We start from the raw sequence: 12,067 nt of genomic DNA, 5'->3' as shown, positions 1-12,067 counted from the left end.
AGGAGGAAGATTCAGGGATCGGTTGGGAAACTGGAAGCTTCTCCAGCTGGCTCCTGTCCCTAAGCCAGGCAGCCAGGCCCCGAGGCATCCACTAGGGTCCAATCATAACGGTGGTCGTTGGAGCCCCAGGGGAGACAGCCTTGGCTGTCAACAGCTGGTTTGCATGGAGCATGGGGAAATTTGCATGCTTTGAGAGGTTAACAACTGTGAGAAGAGAAGAGGAACTTTTCTCCCAGCCTGCAGTTTCCTGCCTCTTCCCAGGCCAGCAAGTGCAGGGAGCAGCCCCTGCACCTGCCCAGCCCTCATTTGACTTCCAGTGAAGACCCCTGTGTTGAACAGCTGAATTCAGACAAACAGGGCCCTGTACACACCTGCATATTTGCAGATGTGGAAACCAACCGAGTAGTATGGCCCAGCTCTCAGGCAGGTGCACGTGGACACACAACAGACCTATGTGTGCAGACACCGCACCACCACTCTCAGTGCACCTTCATGTTCAACTTTCCCATAAGTTAGGCATATTGAAATTCTCTCTGCTGTGTCCTCATGGGACTGTCTACAGGCGGGGGGAACATGTGGTTCTTGGCTGTTAATCCATGCCTCACGTTCAGTGCAGAATGCCAGCGTGCAGGGTGGGCCTGAAGGCCTACACTGTGTGCTCACTCGGCAGTAGTTGGATCTGCATCCAGAAGGGAGTCTAGCACCACGGCAGCTCCTGGTCAGCAGCCCGCCAGAGAGCGACCCTGATTCGTGAGGTAAGTACTGTGATCTTTCCCTCTTCACTAATGAGAAAGCTGAGACTCAGCCCATGGCCACCCACTAAGGAGCAGCTAGATGGGACGCTCCCCAATTCCAGCAGGGTCCAGAGACACACGCACTCCTGGTGTGACTAACAGGCTGTTGTTATCCCACAGCAGTGGGAGGGCCTTTTCTGGTTTCCCCATGAGAAAGGCAGTGGAGAAAGCGCAAGCTTTCCTGTCAGAGATGATCCTGACTCACTCAGGGACTTCAGCTCTTGTCCTGGGGTCAGAGGATATGTTCAGGGACACTTCTTGGTGCCTACCATCCACAGAAACCCTGTTGGAAACATCTGGCGATTGTTCACTCATGGATTCTATTAATATGTACTGAGTACCTGCCCACCTAGCTAGCGCTACAGGTGCAGGATGATGAAGCTCACAGAAAATGTCCCTGGAGTACGAGGGGAATGCTCCTGCCTGGTCATCAAGGGGCTAGGGGAGTGAGGGAGGGAGAAAAAGGAAGGGGGCGTGCAGCAGCCAGAGGAGTGAGCACTTTATGCCCTAGAAAAGAGCAGCCATGCTAAGAAAGCAGGCCAGAAGCACTAACTGGCCAGTGTTTTGTGCAGCTGGCATCTTTTACAGGTGCTGACACGTGCTGTGTGCCTTTGCAGAAGCTGGTCACCCTCCCTGGGCACCATCTCTCCACCCATGTAACATGAACTGTGCCACCTACCAGAGCCTGCTCTATGCCCCCTTCAGAGGGGGATGCCTGACCACTCTGCAACAATGCTTCTGGCCCAACCACTACCAGCCCAGGAAGGCCTGGCCAAAACCTCCATTTCAAACTCTAACCCTTGTGGATACTATGGCAATGCAGAGAGGGAGGGGAGACCCTGGCATGGTTTCTGGACACATGGGAGTGTGTTTGGGAGAAGATGGTGGCCTTACTAAAGATTCATGAGTGTTGGGCCCGGCGCGGTGGCGCAAGTGGTTAAGTCCTCGCCTTGCACGCCCGGGATCCCATATGGGCGCCGGTTCTAACCCCGGCAGCCCCGCTTCCCTTCCAGCTCCCTGCCTGTGGCCCGGGAAAGCAGTCGAGGACGGCCCAAAGCTTTGGGACCCTGCACCCGCGTGGGAGACCCGGAAGAGGCTCCTGGCTTCGGATCGACCGTTGCGGCTCACTTGGGGAGTGAATCATCAGATGGAAGATCTTCCTCTCTGTCTCTCCTCTCTGTATATCCGCCTTTCCAATAAAAAATAATAAAAATAAATCTTTAAAAAAAAAAAAAAGATTCATGAGTGTTTCATGTGTGTCATGTTTGTTTGCAGGTTCATTGTTGGAAAGAATGTAGCCTGGGTTCCCACACTCAGGGCCAGCCTGGCTCATCTTTTGAAGGCCTCTGTCCTGGGTGCCCCAGCCACTTCCCTTGGTTGACTTCAAGTCTGAACCACTACCCCTCGCATCATTTCCTTAGCTTTTCAAAAACCTTCCCAAAGCACATGGTCACCCAAAGCTACCTGACAAAGGAGAGGGTCCAGAAAGAAATAGGAACGCACTCTTGAGCCGCTTCAGCATTGCATTTGGCTGCAAGTAACTTAAGCTTAAGAGACAGTAACCTAACTTCCACCCAGCAAAACAAATTTATTTTCCCCTCTTTAAATATAAAATCTCCCGACTGGCATTGGGGCACAGCAGGTTGAACTGCCTCCTGCACTGACAACATCCCATGTTGGTGCCAGTTCAAGCCTCAGCTGCTCTACTTGCAATCCAGCTCCCTGCTGATGCTCTGAGGAAAGCAGCCAAAGATGACCCAAGTGCTGCAGCCCCTGCACTCCTGTGGAGACCAGAATAGAGTTCTAATTTCCTGGCTTCCACCTGGCCCAGCCTCAGCCATTGTAACCGTTTGCAGAGTGAACCAGCAGGTGGAAGATTCTCTCTTTCAAAAAAGCAAATCTTTTTTTAAATATGTAAAGGCTAAAGTAGATACAGAGCTGACTTCCATCCTTATGGCCTCCCCCATGGTAACAAAGTAACTACTGCCTGTCCAGTCATCACATTCCAATTCCAGGCACAACAGGGTAATGAGTGCCTCAGCTCTCCTTCATATAATACTGTCCTAGAATCTCAACCCAGAACATGGGGACTTATTTTGTGTACCTGCAAGAAAGTTGGCATTCTTTCTTTCATCCAAAAAAACCCAAACATGAACAAAAAAAATGAAAAAACAAATCCACAAAAACAACTGGGATTTGGTTAAGTAAGAAAAATAGATAAAATAGATATTGGCACGACAAGTAACATACCCCTCCCTACACACACCCTGCACTCCTTCATTGCCACCTTAAAACCTCATGCTCTTCCCTGCACTGGCGAGGCTGGCTGCCCTCAGCCCTGCCCCAGCAAGGTCGGCAAGCTGCTGCACCATATCCTGACTGCCTGGGGTTGGGAAGGGTGAGAGGATTAGAGGGGCATGGTGCTCACATGAAGGGAGTGGGTTCTCTAGGAAGCTGTTTGGGAGGGGGCTCCTTGGCTCAGAGCTGGGGATACAACAGTGACCAAGCCAGGCCCAGTGCCTGTCTCCAAGGCTGTTGACATTGTGTTGGAGAACACTCACTACAGACAGATCTGTCCAGGCCCTGGGAAGTGCCAAGAGGATGGAGCGGTGAGGGGTGGCCAGGGAGCCCTTGGGAGAGGGTCCTCAAATCCCAAGGTTGCTTCCCCTTGGGATGCTGAGAGCACAGCTGTACAGGAAGCTCAGGGCAGGTGTCAGCTGCTGAGGCCCTGGGGCAGGGGGAGGGGCATTGGGGACTGGCTCTGACTTCTTGCTGGGTGTCTGGGAGGAGCAACCTTTTTCCAACTAGGGCACAGCCACTGAGTACCCTTTTTAGTGGAGAAGGCTGTCCCCAAGGTGCTGGCACGCCCCAGCCCATGTCTCCCCTTGATGCTGATAGCCCAGTATCACAAAGGTCAGTTCCTGGTGCCAAGACTAAGGCATCACACTGGACAAGCTGTGTAACACCATCTCCCATCCTTACCAGAACAATGCATAAAGAAGACTGGGGCCCAGGGCAGCGGGCTGGTCCCTGCAGGTGATGACTTTGTCCTGTGGAGGCCATGAGGTCACCCTATAAATCCCCATTTCAAAAATCACTAAAACTCGCCCTAAAACACTACATCCCTGATACTACTGTCCTTGTATTTATTTATTTTAGGATTTTATTTGAAAAGCAGAAATACAGAAAGAAGTTGGCAGGAGGGAAGAACGGGGAGACATCACCATCTGCTGGTTCTCTCCCCAGATACCTGCCATAGCTAAGGCTGGGCCAGGCCAAAACCAGGAGCCCAAAACACGGACTGGGGTCTGCCATGTGAGTGCAGGGATCCAACCCCTTGAGCCATGACCTGCTGCCTCCTGAGGTGTTTGTTAGCAAGAGGCTGCAACTGGAAGCAGAGCCAGGCACTCTGATATGAGATGGGCATCCCTCACCACCATCCCAAACACCTGTGCCCGCTGGCGCCCTCCCACCCTAATCACATACAGTCTCAGCTCTCCTGCCATGACCTGCCCATCCTCGAGTGCTGTTCAGGAAACAATCCCAAGGCCTCTGGGACCATGTTTGGGATTTTCTGGGTCAGGTCACCAGCTCCCAGGTGGTAGTGCTGAGAAATGAGTAGGATGGAGGCTCCAGGGTTACTCATACCCCAGCTGCCCATATCACCTTGGGCCCACTTGTCAGTTTTCTGGATCTTGGCATCCTCACCATGGTGGGGAGCACCAGGGTTTTTTGGGAGGCAGTATTAGACTCACACTCAAGTCCTCCCCCAAGTCCCCTGCCCTCAACACTAGGAGCCAGGTGACAGCTGGGGGGCAGCTCCCTGCTGGGCCCTGATGCCCCCTTCCCCACCCTGGCCCTGTACCAGCCAGGCCCGCCCAGGCCACATCTTCCAGATGGCATCATAAAGCCATCCACGGGCCTGGTCTGCTTGGGAACAAACAGCCCCTCCCCGGAGGCCACACCCCGCTGGAGAGCACGCCAGCGCGTTCCGCGTAGGACACCACCCCCTACCTGGGGGCCAGGTGTGAGGGCAGCAGTCCAGGGTCAGACCTGCGTGGCCCGGGAGATGGGGGCAGGGACTCTGAGATCCTGACCACCCTCTCCCTTCCTCCTCCTCCTTCTCTCTTGGTTCTTGGTCTGGAAGCAAAATGACTCACTTCCAGTCAGCTCTGTGACCTGGGGTGATCTAGTTTACCCCTCTGTGAAAAAGGGGAGGAGGGGCGACAATGAGAACTCCATATCCCCTTTCCATCCTTGCTGTGGCTCTGGGAGGCCCCAGTAAAGGGCAGGTGCCCTGCTGCTTCCTCCTTGGTGCTGGAGGGCAAGACTGCAGGTCAGGTCCCAGGGCCAAGCAAGTGGAATGCACATCTTCTTGTAGTCCCCCAAGAACTCACTTGTCCCCTCTAGCCAGATCCCCGCTCACTCCCCCAAGCTTTCTCCCCTGTGTGGCCTGGTTTTCCCACCTGTGACGTGAAAACAAGACTTTCCCCAATCGATATGGTGGTGGCACCATGATACACAGGGAGCACCATCCTGGCATCATGGCTGCATGTCCAAGACCCAGCAGAGGCTCAGAGAAGGAAAGAGCCTCTTAGAGGCTGCACAACAAATCTGAGGCAGGTCTTGAGCCCCCTTGCCCACCCACCAGAGGCTTGCTCAGTAGGGAGCCCCAGGCTCCCTCTTGCTCTGCTACCAAATGCCCTGGGGACACTGCTCGAGCGGGACCACCAAGCGCTAACTGGTTCTGCCTCTGCTAGCCACGGGCCCTGCCTCATCTCTGCCTGGCTTCTGCCCAAGTCCCCCATAGCCCTCACCACATCCACCCTGCACCCAAATGTCAGCACTGGGCAGGAGGCAGGGGGCTCCTGATCAACCCAGGACATGACACTGTCACTTCCTTGCCCAAGGATGCAGGGGCCAAGTGAGGCCAAGGGACTCACCTACAGCACCCCCCCGAGTGCCTGCCTCTCTCCCCTCAACGCCTGTGCTTCACTCTCACTCAGCCCTGTCCCGGCCTTCAAGACCTGCTGCCAGGGGCCGGTGCTGTGGTGTAGTGGGAAGAACTGCTGTTGCCTACAGTGCTAACATCTCATATGGGTATTGGTTCAAGTCCTGGCTGTTCAATTTCCGATCCAGCTCTCTGCTTATGCACCTGGAAAAGCAGCTGAGGATGACCCAAGTGCTTGGGCCCCTACAATTATCAGGGAGACCCTGAAGATGCTGCTGGGTTCAGCCTGGCTCAGCCCTGACCATTGGGCTCATGTGGGGAGTGGGTAATTGGAAGAGCTCGCTCTCCTTCTCAGTAACTCTGCCTCTCAAATAAATGAATAAATATTTTAAAATAAAGAAGACCTGCCGCCAGCCTCTGAGGGCTTGAGGCCACCCATCCTGCCACCCCAGGTCCTTCCAACCACGTGGGCCCTGCTCAGTGTCCTGGGGCCAGCACTGGTCTCAGGAGCTAATTAGGACAGGTTACAGAATTAGTGACTGTGCGTGCGTGAGCGTGGGGGTGGTCGAGAATGGACTGGGGCGTGAGGTTTCCTTACTGGCAAGGCAGTGACACCTGGGAGGTGACACCCTAGAGGCTGGGCGGGTCCTGCTTCCTGCAGCTGCTGCCAAGTGCGTCCCAGGCTGGGCGCGGGGATCCTGGCTTCTCCGACGTGACGCAGGAGCCACGTAGGGCCAGGAGAGTTCAAGGATCATCCCGGGAAGGTGGGGCAGCTTCTGGGGCCCACCTGGGATGGCCGGGCTCCGTGACAGGCACAATGGAGGAAGTCTGTTCAAGGTGGAGACAGAACTGGGTGAAAAGTCCTGCTGGGCCTGACTGGCTGACCCCAGGGCACCTTGTCCAGGCTACTGTGAGGGGGCTGGAGTTGGGCTTACCACACCTCCTCACCATTTCTTTTCTTCTTTTTAAGGCTTTTTCTAAATTTTTATTGGAAAGATTTACAGAGAAAAGAAAATACAGATAGATTCTTCTGTCTGCTGCTTTACTCCCCAAAGTGGCTCCAACAGCTGTAGCTGAGCTTATCCAAAACCAGGAATTTTTCCTGGGTCTCCCATGGGGGTTCAAGATTCCAAGGCCTTGGCCCATCCTCTACTGCTTTCCCAGGCCACAAGTAGGGAGCTGGATAGGAAGGGGAGCAGCTGGGACATAAACTGGTACCCATATGGGATCCTGGCTACCAGGCTATCACACAGGGCCCCTCCTCGCCGTTTCTGACCAGCTGTGTCGGCTGGGCGAGTTCATTATTTGTGAGCCTCTCTGGACTTTGGTTACCTTACCTGTGACACCCAGGAACAGGCAGCATAATGACACAGGACGGTATTGGCCCACAGTGCTGCCCTGCAGAGAGGGCTCAGTATATGCAAGTGATCTAAGAAGCAAATATTGTTCTTGTGAGCGCTCTCTGGCCTTCCCCTATCCACAAGCTTTGGTCATTGTTGTCCAGGACAGTTAAGGCAGTTTTAGGGAAGCAGGAGGAGGGGACCTAGCCCCAACCTTCACTGCCCACCTCCCATTCCTCAGTGGGTCCTCACAGCCCCACCAGATCCATTTGCACTAGAGCCTCAGGACACCAAGTAAGGCAGGTGGAACCCTGACTCTGTGGGCCATGGCCCTGGGTATGGGGGATGTGTCCATGCCAGATCCCAGGTCCCAAGCCTGGAGGGGTCCGGAGAGGATGCTTGGAGGAGAGGATACTGCTGTGGTATTCTGAAGATGAAGGCCTAGGGCATGTGGGAAAATCTGGAACTGTCTGCTTTGTTTATAACTGTACCCAAGTCAAGACGGGGTCTGCAGCTGCCCAGCAGAGGTCCAGAGAAGGTGTTCCCAGCACCTGCCAGAGCGCACTGGGGGTGGAACAGAGTAAGGTGGGTGGTGGGATAAGGTTACTGCACCCCGCCATCCTTTCTCCTATGGCAGTGAGGAGTCAGGGGAGGATCATTATGACAGGGTTGTCCCTTCTGACTCCAACCCAGCATATAGTCGACACCTACTGCATACCTGAATATTTGCTGCTGGCTGGGGGTGCATCTTACAGCCCTGCCCACGCCCAGTAAAGGACAGAGACTTATTCTGAGGGCTGTGGAGTTTGCCCCAGGAAGTCTTTGGCCCCGGGAACTGTTTATCTGCATGAGGGTGTGTGAGGAGAGTTGCTTCTTGGGCCCTGCATCTGCCACCCCAACTTCCCCCAGGCCTGTGCCGCCCACCCCTGCCCACTTGGAGTGCATGGCCCTGGGCCCAGAACACTTTCCAATGATGCCACTGGCCCAAGAGGTTCCCCGCCCACCATCAGGTCAGGCCCTGCGGCTCAGCTCAGTTCCTTGGAACTTCGGACAAACACTTGGTCTGGGGAGGACAAATTCAGGGCTCGCTGGGGGAAGGGGCAGGGCAGGACAGGGGGGTGGGAAATGGCCATAGGCTAAGGGCCTAGATCCACTCACCAATTTCTCTCGCCTGCCAGTCTGTTTGTCCCTTCGCCCAATTTTTGATTTCTGTAGCTTATTCTTGGGCCCTTCCTGGAAGGACAGGAGAGTGGTGAGCAGCACCAGGGTGTGTGGAGGAGGCCTGGTCGGATGGAGGCGGGAATGCAAGGTCAAGCAGACCCCCAGCCCAGGGGTCAGGGCTGTGCAGGAGATGTGGGGCTTGCAGGGAGCATCAGAATGGACTGCAATAAATCCCATCAATGACATGGCTGATCTGGCTGGGGATGGGGTATCATATCACATCATCGCACAGGATGCTTGGAGCTCCAAGTAGGAAGAGTCATCAGGTAGAAGGTCCCCAGTGTGTCTCCAGCATTACCCAGCACTGGGGAGCCCAGGACCCTCAGTTTCCTCTTGTATCAAGAGGGGACAACGTACAGCCAAACTATAGGACTAATGTGAGGAGTAAGTAAGCTGGGTGCACATGGTAATGCTAATAGTCCTCTTAAAAAAAACAAACAAAGATTTAATTATTCAAAAGACTGAGTTTGAGAAGGAGAGATTGGGTCAGCGTGGTGCCATAATGGTTAAGGTCCTCGCCTTGCACGCCCGGGATCCCATATGGGCACCGGTTCTATCCCGGCAGCCCTGCTTCCCTTCCAGCTCCCTGCCTGTGGCCTGGGAAAGCAGTCGAGGACGGCCCAAAACTTTGGGACCCTGCACCCGCTTGGGAGACCCAGAAGAGGCTCCTGGCTTTGGATCAGCATAGCATTGGCCGTTGCGCTCACTTGGGGAGTGATTCATCAGACGGAAGATCTTCCTCTCTGTCTCTCCTCTCTGTATATCTGCCTTTCCAAAAAAAAAAAAAAAAAGAAGAAGAAGGAGAGATCTCTTCCATCTGCTGGTTCATTCCCCAAATAGCTACAAAGGATAGGGCTGGGCTGAGACGAAGCCAGGAACCAGAGGTTTCATCTAGGCCTCCCACGTGGGAGCAGGGGGCACAAGCATCAGCAGGGAGCTGGATAGGAAATAGAACAGCAGGGATTTGAACCAGAACTCATATGGGGCAATAATATCACAGGTGGCAGCTTAACACGCTGCACCACGGTGCCAGCCTTTGCCAGGAGTGATCGACCTTGGATTACCAGTGGGCTCACAGTGAGCCTTTGCCAGGAGTAATCGACCTTGGATTACCAGTGGGCTCACAGTGTTCATGACATTATTAAAAATTAAGATGTAGTGAGCATTCTGCCTAGTGGTTAAAATGCCAGTGGGGAGAACCACAGCCCACATTGGCAGGGTGCCTACATTTGGGTCCTGTCTCCATTCGCAATTCCAGTTAGCTGCTAATGAACACCCTGGGAGGCAGTGGGTGATGGCTCAAGTACTTGAGTCCCTTCCAGCCACAATAGGAGACCCAGTGTAAGTCCCTCACTTCTGGCTTTGGCCTGGCCCAGCCCCAATTGTCACAGGATTTGGCAAGTGAACCCACAGCTAGAAAAAATTCTCTCTCCTTTCCCTTTAAATAAATAAATGTAAATTTTGAAAAATTGAGAAAGCCACACATGAACACTGTGAGCATATGTGTCAAAATCAAGGCTTGTAGCTACCCTACACATACCCGAGCTCCGAGGCTCAGGCTGAGAGTGAGGCATGCAGCCCTTGGATCTAGCCAAGGGGAACGGGCAGAGCCCCAGCACGACACACCCCTCTGCTCCTCACAGCCTCACTCTGAATCCCAGGGCCCAGAGCTTCTTTAAGGGAGAGGGGAAACTGAGGCAGGAGGGGAGGGAATTTGCCAAGGACATACGGCTTTCTGGGCTCAGAGCTCAGTCTCCATGCTCAGTGTCCCTCCCTTGGGGCCCAGAGGCCTGAACTTGTCCAGCTCAACATCCATATTGTCCTGAGGACCTCTGTCCACTGACCCCATCCCACCCGCAGCCCAGATCTGGAGCCTCCTCAGCGCCGGTCATCTGTCTTCCTAGACCTCACCACTGCGCTAGGTGGTGGTTGGAGGGCAGGGACCAATGGGAAGGGCTGGTCCAGGAAGCTCAGACCACCGAGGTCGGGGGTTAATAGAGAAGGAGTGTAGAGCACCCTGACACTGACTTGGAGCGCAGAGGCAATCAGGCCGTCTGGTGCCAATGCCGACAGCTTTGGGCCCCTCTAACCCCATCCCTAGGTCCTCACTCCCTGGCCCAAGCTGCTAGCTCCAAACAAGTCCTGGCCATTTCCTAGGTGTGAAAGTCAGAGTCGTGTGTATGCCCTCTGGGTTCCCAGCCTCAGCAGCCCACCAGTGGCTGCAACCACCCTGCCCAGAGCCCCAGCGATGCCCCTGCCTGCAAGGGGGGTAGGGGTCCCGACTGGAAAGCAGAAGTCTTGGGCTCTCCTTCCTGCTGTGCCTTGGGTGCTGGGTGGCCCTGGGCCACTCCTGGCCTTCTCTGCACCTTGGTAAAAGAGAGAGCTATCTGGGCTGTGACTCCTGGATTTGGGATCCAAATTCCATGGCAGGTGACCGTTAAAAACCTTCAGGTCTTAATGGAAAAGTTGCCTGGAAAAGCAGGCACTTCTCCCCAGCTACACACACACACACACACACACACTGTTAAAGCTTCCATGACACTTCCTCCTAACTTCTTGTGGTCATTTGAGCCATGACCCCTACTGGCATTGCTTCCTGCCCTCCAAGGTTAACCTGAGGGTGCTCTCCTGCCCCCAGGACAGCCATGGGATTCTGGCCTCACATCTAGCACATTGTGTATTGCAGGTGCCCAACAAATGTTTGCTGAAGGTGTGAGAACTGGGGGTTTGGGGCACACACAAACGGGTGCTCAGGGCTGCCACGAGACTGCCGAAATCCAGGGGCAGACTTGGGGTGCCACTGTAGGCAGGCATGCATAGGGCCACGTATGGGTGTTTGGGACAGGAAGGGTGGGGGAGGGAGATTCCCACCTGGCCGTGACGGTTGCCCAGATCCAGGTGTGCAAGGGCAGTGGCGCACTCAGAGGTGGCAGAGCCAGGTGTCCTCCTTCCCTCCTCCGCCCACTCTGTGCCACTACGGTCTCTTCAGGCCCACACAGAAGGCAGTAACAGGACATCCAGGTCTGCTAGTGCTGGCTGGAGAGGCCTGGAAACCCTGGGCCCTGATAAGGTGGGTAAATTTCAAAGGGGCTGGGGCGGGGGGAGGCAGGGCTGCTGATAGCCGGGCGAATGCTGCCAGCGGCCCCCACCTCCCACCGCTGCTTGCCCAGTCCCCCAGCCAGTGTGCGAGCAGAACAGGTTCCAATTGTGCTCTTATCTGGACCTGTGGTTTTGTAAGGCCCTGCTGGGCCTGTGGGAACAGGGGGAAAGGCAGCGGGCAGTGACGTGCAGCCCTCCACCATCACCCCCCACGGCGAAGGCCACGCCACGCCAGCAACCCCTGCAGGTGCACAGGGGCACGGGGGAGCAGGTGTTGTTGGCTTGGCCCCAGATCTTGCCCCTTCCTGTGCCCTGCCAGCCACCAACGTCCCTGCACCTCAGTTTCCTCGCTAAATTAGAAGAGGAAAGCTTGGTGGGGGGTGCTGTCCCCACCTGGCTCCCTCCCACCACCCTGCTCCCTAGGGGGGCGCCCACACCTTCCTGCCACCCCCAGCAGGTGTTTACCCTGCCCTGTATCCCATGAGGACCACACAGTGACTTGCTTTGGCTGCTGTGCTACAGCTGGGGAATCCTTGCCCAGGATGTAAACCCAACCAGGCTCCCTGCTGCCTCCTGTGAACATGCCTGGCCCATAGTAACCTGCAGGATACCCAACTCAGGGGGTGGCTGCGTCTGGGAACTCAACCATCCCAAGCTGGGGA

This window comes from Ochotona curzoniae, unplaced genomic scaffold (genome assembly GCF_017591425.1).
Source record: "Ochotona curzoniae isolate NIBS_2020 unplaced genomic scaffold, NIBS_Ocur_1.0 contig_3819, whole genome shotgun sequence".
Taxonomy (NCBI): domain Eukaryota; kingdom Metazoa; phylum Chordata; class Mammalia; order Lagomorpha; family Ochotonidae; genus Ochotona; species Ochotona curzoniae.
This window is presented reverse-complemented; position numbering follows the sequence as displayed.